This window comes from Passer montanus, unplaced genomic scaffold (assembly GCF_014805655.1).
Source record: "Passer montanus isolate IOZ18808 unplaced genomic scaffold, ASM1480565v1 scaffold6, whole genome shotgun sequence".
Lineage (NCBI taxonomy): Eukaryota > Metazoa > Chordata > Aves > Passeriformes > Passeridae > Passer > Passer montanus.
The window spans coordinates 15370216-15379931 of NW_024371037.1; positions in this window are offsets into that span (position 1 = coordinate 15370216).

Consider the following 9716-nt stretch of genomic DNA (forward strand, 5'->3'; position numbering starts at 1 on the left):
GAGGGTTAAGTTGATTCTTGATGCTTTATTGGATGGGGGGGGAGGGAAACATAGTAACAATGAGGAAAAGGCTGAGGTACTCAGTGCTTTTTTTGCCTCAGTCTTTAGTAGTAAGACCAGTTGTTCTCTGAGAACCCAGGCTCCTGACCTGGGAAACAGGCAGGGATCAGAATGAAGCCCTCATAATCCAAGGGGAAATGGTCCGTGACCTGCTACAGCACTTAGACAGACACAAGTCCCTGGGACTAGATGGTATCCAACCATGGATATTGAGGGAGCAGGCAGAAGTGCTCACTGAACTATCTTCCATCCTTTATCAGCAGTCATGGCCTAATGGGAAGGCCACAGTTGACTGGAGGTTAGCAAATGTGATGCCCAGTTACAAGTAGGGTTGAAAGGATCCAGGGAGCTAGAGGCCTGTAGGCCTTGTCTTTAGGGTGGGGAAGGTCATGGAGCAGATCATCTTGAGTGCCATAATGTGGCACATACAGGACAACCAGGAGTCAGGCCCAGCCAGCATGGTTTATGAAAGGCAGGTCCCTCTTGACCAACCTGATCTCCTTCTGTGACAAGGTGACCTAGTGGATGCAGTCTACCTGGACTTTGGTAAAGCCTTTGACACTGTCACAACATTCTGGAGAAACTGGCTGCTCTTGGCTTGGATAAGTGCACTGTCCAATGGGTTAAAAACTGGCTGGGTGGCTGGACCCAGAGAGTGGTGTGAATGGTGCTACATCCAGTTGGCTGTGGGTCATTTGTCATGTTCCCCAAGGTTCATCATTGGGGCCAGTCATGTATAATATCTTTTTTGATGATCTAGATGAGGAGATCAAGTACACCCTCAGCAAGTTTGCAGTTGACACCAAGCTGGGCAGGAGTGTTGATTTACTGGAGGGTAGGAAGGCTCTGCAGTGGGATCTGGTCAGGCTGGATTGATGGGTCGAGGTCAACAGTATGAGGTTAATCAAGGCAAAGAGCCAGGTCCTACTCATGGGTCACAACAACCCTGTGCAGCACTACAGGCTGGGGGAGAGTGTCTGGAAAGGTGTACCTGGAGCTGTTGGTTGACAGTTGTCTGAATGTGAGCCAGTGTGTGCCCAGGTGGCCAAGAAGGTCAATGGCATCCTGGTGTATATCAGAAATAGTGAGGCCACCAGGACCAGGGCAATGATCATCCCTTTATACTCAGCACTGGTGAGGCCACACCTTGAGTCCTGTGCTCAGTTTTGAGCCCCTCACTTCAAGTGCTAGAGGATGTTCAGAAAAGGGAAATAGGGCTGATGAAGTATCTAGAGCACAATTCATATAAAAAGCAGTTGAAGAAATTTGGGTTCTTTATCATGAAGAAAAGGGGGCCTGGGGGAAACTATCTCTCTCTACGACTACCTGAAAGCAGGTTGTAGCCAAGTGGGGCTTGGTCTCTTTTCCCAAACAACATGTGATAGGACAAGAGGAAACAACCTCAAGTTGAGCCAGGAGAGGTCTGGTTTGGATATTAGGAGATACTTCTTCACGGAAAGGGTTGTCAAGCATTGGAACAATGGTCGAGTCACCATCCCTGAAAGTATTTAGAAGACATATAGGTTTAGTGGTGGACTTGGCATTGTTAGGTTAACAGTCAGACTCAATGATCTTTCCAACCTAAATGATTCTGATTCTATGTAATAATTTCTATGAAATAAAATTACGTATCCAGAAAAAGTCAGTTTAAGCAACACGTACTTTTCAGTTATACCAAGTCAAATTATAATGGCAGAATATATGCACAGCAAGTCACCAGAAAGCAATCTGGACAGCCTAATGGGCTTCTCATTCCCTGAGAAAAGGAGGGACAATAATTACATGGAACTTCGCACACACTGTTTATCAATTTGAGCAATCATTTCATTGCTTCAGGTGCAATTTTAACCTGCAACTTTTTTTTCTCATTGAAGCAGAGGTTAAAAAAAACGAGTAAAAACTCCATGCAAATATGAAAAATTTGTGAATCAAATAAGCAGCAGAGGGAGCTGAAGGACTGTGGAACAGCATGCTGCTGTGGAAAATCAGCTGCAGACTATACACAGCTGTTCTTCAGTGACCAGTTCACTCTTGGTTAAAATTTCTGTTTTAATCAAATTTGCATAACTGTAATATTAAAAGATGTTCAAAATTAAACCATATTTCAATTCCTTTTTTTTCTAATTCTGAAGAATATTTGCTTCCTTTAGAATAACACTTTAAAACGTGTATGGAAATACTTTTGACATCTGTGTTGTTTTGAAGCATGATTGTGTTCACAGGGACACTTAGATAAATGCTGGGATGCCAAAACACGTGTATGCTTCCTTTAGAATAACACGTGTATGGAAATACTTTTGACATCTGTGTTGTTTTGGAGCATGATTGTGTTCACAGGGACACTTAGATAAATGCTGGGATGCATGTGGCAGATGAAAACATTAAGCTGTAAAGACCCATCATTGGTAATCACAATTATGAAATTACATTAGCTTAATCCCTTATTCCTCATGCCTGAATTTTCAGAATATTATAATTTTTTCTCTTAAATCTGAAAGATTTTCAAGTTTTGACCAAAAGAAAAGAGCATCATTGTCCAAACTGTAAAGATACATAATTCTACACAGAAGAGTAGTTTAATAAAGAGCCTTCATTTATTTTATTTCTGCTAGAGAGGAAGTGCTAGCTGTGACGTACGTCACTCAAGAACTGCTTGGCAGACTTCTTTTAAAGTTTGTAACACCTAGCTCTCAGTTGCATAGATGTATGTCAGTTATCACAGAAGCCTTCATATATTGATTGTAGTTTTTTAAAACTGTTTTAGAGACTGTAGCAATTATAAGTGAAAACAACAAAAATCATCAGTAAACAGAAAAATCCACCTCTGAAATACGGAAAAGTTCAGACCTTCTCAGGACATGGTCAGGGAGTCTTATTGCTTGCTAGATTTGAAGAATTCAGCACCATGAGGTTATTATCCTATGGAAATCCACCCAAATTACCTAATAAGCATTGATCCTTTAGCCTGCCTATATGCCTGATTAAAAAGAAAACTAGAAAACAAAGATTTACTTGTTTTGTTTTTTTTTGTTGTTTGGTTAGTTTGGGTGGTTTATTTTGTTTGTTTGATTTTGATTTTTTGGGGGGTTTTTTGTTTCTTTTTTGAGGGTATTTTTGATATTGTTGTTGTAGTTGTAGCTCTTTAATGGGTCATGAGAAAATAATTCAGAGCTTAGGAGAGAATTAAAGCATTAATTTTACTTTTCTCAAGAACAAGATGAAAGGAGGAAAAAGGAGAAGAAGATAAAAGTAGGGAAAAGGAGAAGGCTCCCATTCTAAGTAAAAAGTTCTGAAGTGCTTGCTGGTTTTACAGCCATGTTCTCCACTCACAGAGATGCGCGGGGGGAGCGGCTGTAAACAAGGCAGGCTGTGTAGCAGCTGGGCAGCATGCTGGCTGCAGGGCCAGCTGGAAGCCTCCAGTATCCAGTGGGGGAGCGGCTGTAAACAAGGCAGGTGTCTAGCATCTGGGCAGCATGCTGGCTGCAGGGCCAGCTGGAAGCCTCCAGTATCCCGGCTCTTTGGTCAATTCCCCTCACTACTTCCAAGTGCAAAGTGGAGCTCTTAGGGGCACCTTTCCCATTCCCAGAGTGTTTCACGGTTGAGTGATTTTCTTTCCTCTCCATTTTTTATCCTGCTGTTTTCTCCTTGTTTGAGGGAATTACTTTTCCGTGAACACATTACACCTGTTCCTCTTTCCTGTTTCCTCTTACTCAAATTCTTCCTATGCATATGTATCATGAAAGAATGTTTAAAGATTGCTTAAAGAATTGCCAGCAAAGGCATCAGTAAAAACAGGTTTAATATAAAAGTGGCAGCATGACAAAATTTGTTGGCAAGGTTTAATCTACCACTTACTAGATGGTTAAGGCACACTGAGGAAAAGTAACAAAAAAATCCAGAGCCAATCAATCCAAACCCTAAGGGCCCAATAGCACTTAACAACATTTAAATTTGATAGTACTTAAACTTAACAACATTTCACCTAATTTACTACATAATTTAAACAATTTGGCAAAGAATTCATATAGGATTTACTATATCAAAACAGTAATTTACTTACAGGCCTAACTTCCTTACAAATCTAAAGTACTTAAGAATCAAGGAGAGTGGCATTTCTCCCACATTTGATATGCATGCTTGCATGCACACAGCCATAAAGAGTCTGTACAAGGTAACTATGAAAAATTACCCTTGAAGGTAGTGGAATACTCACTTCAGATGCCTTTTCATCCTGTCAATGGGTGAAGGGTTGAGCCTCGGGGAGTGGGGGTGTCAGATCTGTTGTCATTTGGCCATCCTTCGAGTGCAGCAAACCTGAGTTTGCTTGCTCTGAGAGGTGTTCTGCTCAGAGGGAGGTTGCTGGTCACAGCCTGCTGTGGTCCTGGACAGCTCTCAGGGTCTCATTTTAAACCACTCTTTATAGGGCCGCAAGACAGTCAGCTTTAGTCATAGCAATGTTTCATCTTGGCTGCACTTCATATCAGAAACTTTCGTTGAAAGTATGAGAACAAAAATATTGTTCCACTTGAGTTGTTATTCAGGCAAAAAAAAGCTTCCAAGGTTGTTCAAAAATGAGGGGAGGAGCTCATTAGGCACCACAAGTTCCTGGGAGCAGATGGTATTTCTGATCAGCTCAACAGTTGCCCAGCTCAGGTGCTGTTGGTCAGAGCCGAGGCTTGGCAAGCATTTCTCAGAACATATTGAGGCCTGGAGATGGGGGGATGCACCCCCACACTTTGGATGTGCAAGTAAAGAATGGCCTTTCTTCTTTTCCTTTCATTACTAGTTACCTGCTCCTTGTTCTGCTGTGCATCTCCAACATGCACACGGGAGAGCATAAATGAAATTTTATCTGGGGAACGAATCTGCTGTTACATGTAGAGAACACATGTAACCGAGCATCCTCTTTTAATTTCTACTTCCTAATGCCACAGCACTGGATTTTTCTCTGATAGCTTCAATCTGATCTGGTGAGAGCCAGCTGGGAGTTCCCAGGATCAGACTGTGAGTGAGTAGTTGAATCCCCTCCCCCAGGTCCTGTAAAACCTCCAGGTTTTACAGAGCTTCCTTCTCACCTCTGGTCATATGCCCATGAATAAAACTGGATACCTGTAGACGTCTTGACTGTGTCTCTCCCATTCCTCCTGTGCCCCAGCTCCTGCTACTGTCCTCCTCTGCTGCTCAGTTGCCCTCACACTTCCTGCATCCATGCCAAACTGTTGTTGGTGCCAGCTGGTGTCTCATCACATTTTAGTCTCTTGGTTTGACACTTTACTGGAATGCACTTGGGAAACCATTGGGGAATATGTTTCTTTACCATAGGAACCATGGCAGGGGATGGGGATTACCTGTCAGACCTCATGCTGATACTGAATTGAATTTCTGTCAGGGCTGAATATTCATTCATGGGAACTGGAGCATTCCTTGGTATCACAGAATATATATTACCCTCAGGTTTCACGCCTTCTGCCTTAGACCTTCTGGTACGAGGAGTAGGAGACTAATTACCTGTAGGACTGGGAATACAAGAAAAGAAGGTCACAGGTACATATTTCCATCTTGATGCATTTTCTGACTGCTGAGTAAAAGCAGACTTAAAAGGACAACTTTAATATAACAATATTTTCCTGCTCTTTGGATTCCTCCAGTAGAGTGATTTTTTTTCTGCCAGCTACTAACTGAAGTGGGCTGGATATTATGTCAACTCTTTCTGGTTCCTGCATGTTTCTACTTACTCCATGCAAAGAGAAGATACCGAGGGTGTCCCCTTCCTTCTCTTTACAATACCCATACTCTGACATAATATTCCTCAAGAGGTAACAAATCTGGGTTCAAACCGTTAATACTTCTGCTCAGAAATAAAGAGATGCTCTGTGTTTCAGACACATGGGCTCAGGAAACCTTCCTGAGTTCAGTCAATGAACCTGGGATAGCTGAGTCTTTGAAGCAGTTGGGCTTTTTTTCTTTCTGTTCACAGGTCTTTTCAAATGCCTGTCTCATAGAAGATATTTTCTAGAAGTCTGCTAACCCCATTCCATGAAAGCTGAGCATGTAACATCTATACTGCATTTATCACTGTGGAGCAAGGCATCTACTGTATGTGCAGTGCTGAAGTCTTAACATGGAGGAAAAAAAATAAAAATTTAACACTTTAGATTTCATTCTAGAAAGTATTATGTTTAGAATGTATTAGTTTAGTTGCCTTTTGTCTTGGCTCATTTGCCTTTGTAGACATTTTTTGAGATACATAACTGTCACCATTCATGACATGCTTAAGGTAAGCAATCTAACTCCAATCCAAATGCTGACATAAAAGGCAGCTGGTCCCAGAGGTTGAATGACTGAGAATAGCTGGTCCCATATTGTCCGAGGGTGTCTGAAGAACCTGTGGATGAGCTTTAGGAAAAGACTAGGATAATAGATTTTCCTATTCAAAATCACCTTTCTCTGTGGTGACCCTCTTTCTTGCTTCTTCTAGACTTTTGGATATGCTCCTTATCTCCTGAGAGTGTCATCAAACTGCTGTCCACTATCTCCATTCCTTTGAGCAGCAGGGGCTGTGGCAGCTATTCATCTTCAGGCATATTTTCTTCCACCTGAAAAATTCTTAAAGCAGTGCTTAGAGTAAACCTCCCTCTTGTGCAATCTTTGTTTCACCACTGGAGATGTCTATGGAAACCAGCATCTCTATAACTATCTTAACGGCTGCGTAGAAGTCTTTTAGAGATCTAGGTTTTATCTAAATTTCTTCTGATATGTTTTAAGTGGGGGTTTTGGTGCTGTTTTTCTTTATTTGTTTGTTCTGTTTTGGTTTTGGGTTTTTTTTGTTTGTTTTTGGAGTTTATTTCTTTGTTTTGTGGGTTTTTGTATGTTTTCATTTGGGTTGGTTTTTTTTTGTTTTGTTTTTTTTTTTTTATTTTTAACAGAACTCTTGTCCTCTTCAGCTGTAGCCTCATAAAGAAAACTAAAGGAATGGGTGAGAGTAGGGACTAAATCACTTATTTCTGACCTTGTAAACCATGCCAGTGGAAAAAACCAAAGCTTTTCACTGCCTTTATTTCTCTTCTTCAGGAATCCTACTTTCAAGATGTGAATGTCAGACTCAGGGACACAGACTCTTTTACGCAGCTCTGGAAGTTCTAATCAGTTAAGCACTTAAGAACTTACTTACATTTAATCCTGTCATTTTTACAGAGTTACCATTTGTTGCCTTGTGAACCACAGTACTCAGCATGTTGGAGAACAGTACTCTAAGTGCATCAAGTGCACTTGAACTTGCTCAGTAAGCTATTGCATGTATGGTCCTCTCAAAACACAAAAAAGAAGGTCATTAAATCGATGTGGCACACTTCCTAAGCAGTATGTTAACTTCAGTGGTGTCTTTGCATTTCCATTTAAAGTGTTATTGTCTGCCTGCTGAGACTCCTCCTGCTTTATAGCAGCCATATCTTGTACTAAAGTGAACTTTACAGTGTATTGTTAAAAACCTTTCACAGCAGAGGCTGATGGTATTCAGTGGTGAATGGTAAGATTCATGTGTGTAATTAGTCAAGTTTTGAAGCATTTGTACATTCTTTGATATAAAAACTACTCTACAAATATGAGATCATTGTGACTGTGACTTGTCTCCTTGGAGACAGAAAAATGTGACTAGTCTAAAAAATCCTAGCAACATCCTATTAAGGCCCTAGATTTTGTTCATTCAAGTCACAAATTTCTCAACAGAAGAGGAAATAGTAGGATACTGATGGCAAATTGGTTTTTTCCACATCGTGACTATAAATAAGTTACCTAAGCCAACTTTTCTAATCCAATTTCTGTACAAAAGTTTGCACCTAAGTTCAATAGCAGAAGGATGCAGAATGACTATTGTTCCTTATAACAGTTCTTTGATTAATACTCAGATCCTATAATTTAGAATAAAAAACATTTCAAACGGATTCAGAGCTACAAAGATGGTAGATACATAACTTTAAATTGTAAAACCTACATCAAGGGCAGAAGAGAGATCACTAGTAGGGCAAGTGCCATGCTTATAGTAAGGCAATGTATTTGCAGAAATGCTTTTGTCTTCTAACCAAAGTTTTGCTTCTGATATATTTACACTCCTCCTTGTATCCTCCTTTCTTGTTTTCTTTCGCCCCATACATTTAATATTTACAATGCTGTATTTGTGAAGGTAGAATTTTATGAAGCAAGAGAGATTTTAGATGAGGCAGTTGTGTAAAATTAGGTGAGCTACTCAGAGAACTGAAGCAATAAAAGGTGCATTAGCTGACTAGACACATTGCATCCCAGAGGCCAAACTTCATTTTCACAAAGCATTTATTGAAGAATTTCAAACAGAAAATGAGTTTCTGCTTACCAAAGTATGTATTTTATCACTTGTGAGTATAGAACACTTAGGTGCAAGTATTGGTGGAGTGCTGTATTCTCTGATCTTGCAATGAAATACTCAGAATGATACTCTGCTTACTGCCAGAGACCAAGGACAGGGTGGGACTTCAGGAGGTACTCACCACATTTGTTGTCAATGTCGTCCTTTCCCTGTGATTTCACATTCCTTTCATAAAGGGAAGAGTAGGCCACAAAGATTTGATTCTTCACCTGAATATTTTCCTATTTTTGACTGTTTTGTGAGATTGAGGTAAATAGGTTAGCTGAGGATTTGGCCTACAATGTGATAAAGCATGTGTAGGTACCGTCAGAATTCCCTCCTGAAAAGCACATTACAGATTTTTTGTTATGTAGTGGAGTTTATAATAAACAGTAAACATTGCCTGGAAATCTATTTTCCTTCTCTTTAAGACAATTGCATGTTTGCATAGTTTTTCCTTTTTCTTTACTAATCCTGCATCTGAATGGTTAAAAACTCACAGCTTTTAAATTTCTCCCAACTCCTACACATTAGTAAGATCAAAGCAATAGCATGATGAAAAACAAATTGAGAACCAAAAGAACTTCATGTACTAATGAAAAATATACCTTATGTTTGTCTGTTTTCTAAAATCAAAATTATACATCAGTGATATGTCTAATTGAATGTCACAATATTAGTAATTGTGCTGTCTATGAAAGAAATTTGTTCCAAAGTCAAAGTGTCACCTTGCTGTCAAATAATCCCATAGATTACCATAAACAGAGCTAGTGAAATTGTCTTGTGACTGAAAAGATATGTGATGTGAATCCCAGTCATTACCAAAGACATGACTTCCATTGTAATTATCTGCCTACCACAACAGCTTCCTTCTGCCAGCTCTTGCTTACCTGCTGCCACACAAACTCATTAACATTTCCGTTGATGCAATACCATTTGTACAGTTAACCTTTGTGCAAAGTGGGGGCATTTCTTCATTATGATGGATTCTGTAATATCACAACAACTTGCATTGAGGATTATATTTTTCTTTTATTCATTTATGGTTAAATTAGAAATTAGTCTAACACCTGGGTTCCATTACACTGAGCTGCCTTGTCATCTGTGGAAAATGCAATTTGGTTTACAGGTAGCTTCAGTGTTCTCCATCTAAGAAGGGATTACTGCTCTTGCTCAAAGTGACTTTTAAAGGCAGATACATTCTTGCATGTTTCAACTGGTTTTTGATGGAAAATAAAAAAGTATTTTTCAAAGTAAATTAAATAATTATTGTTTCAGT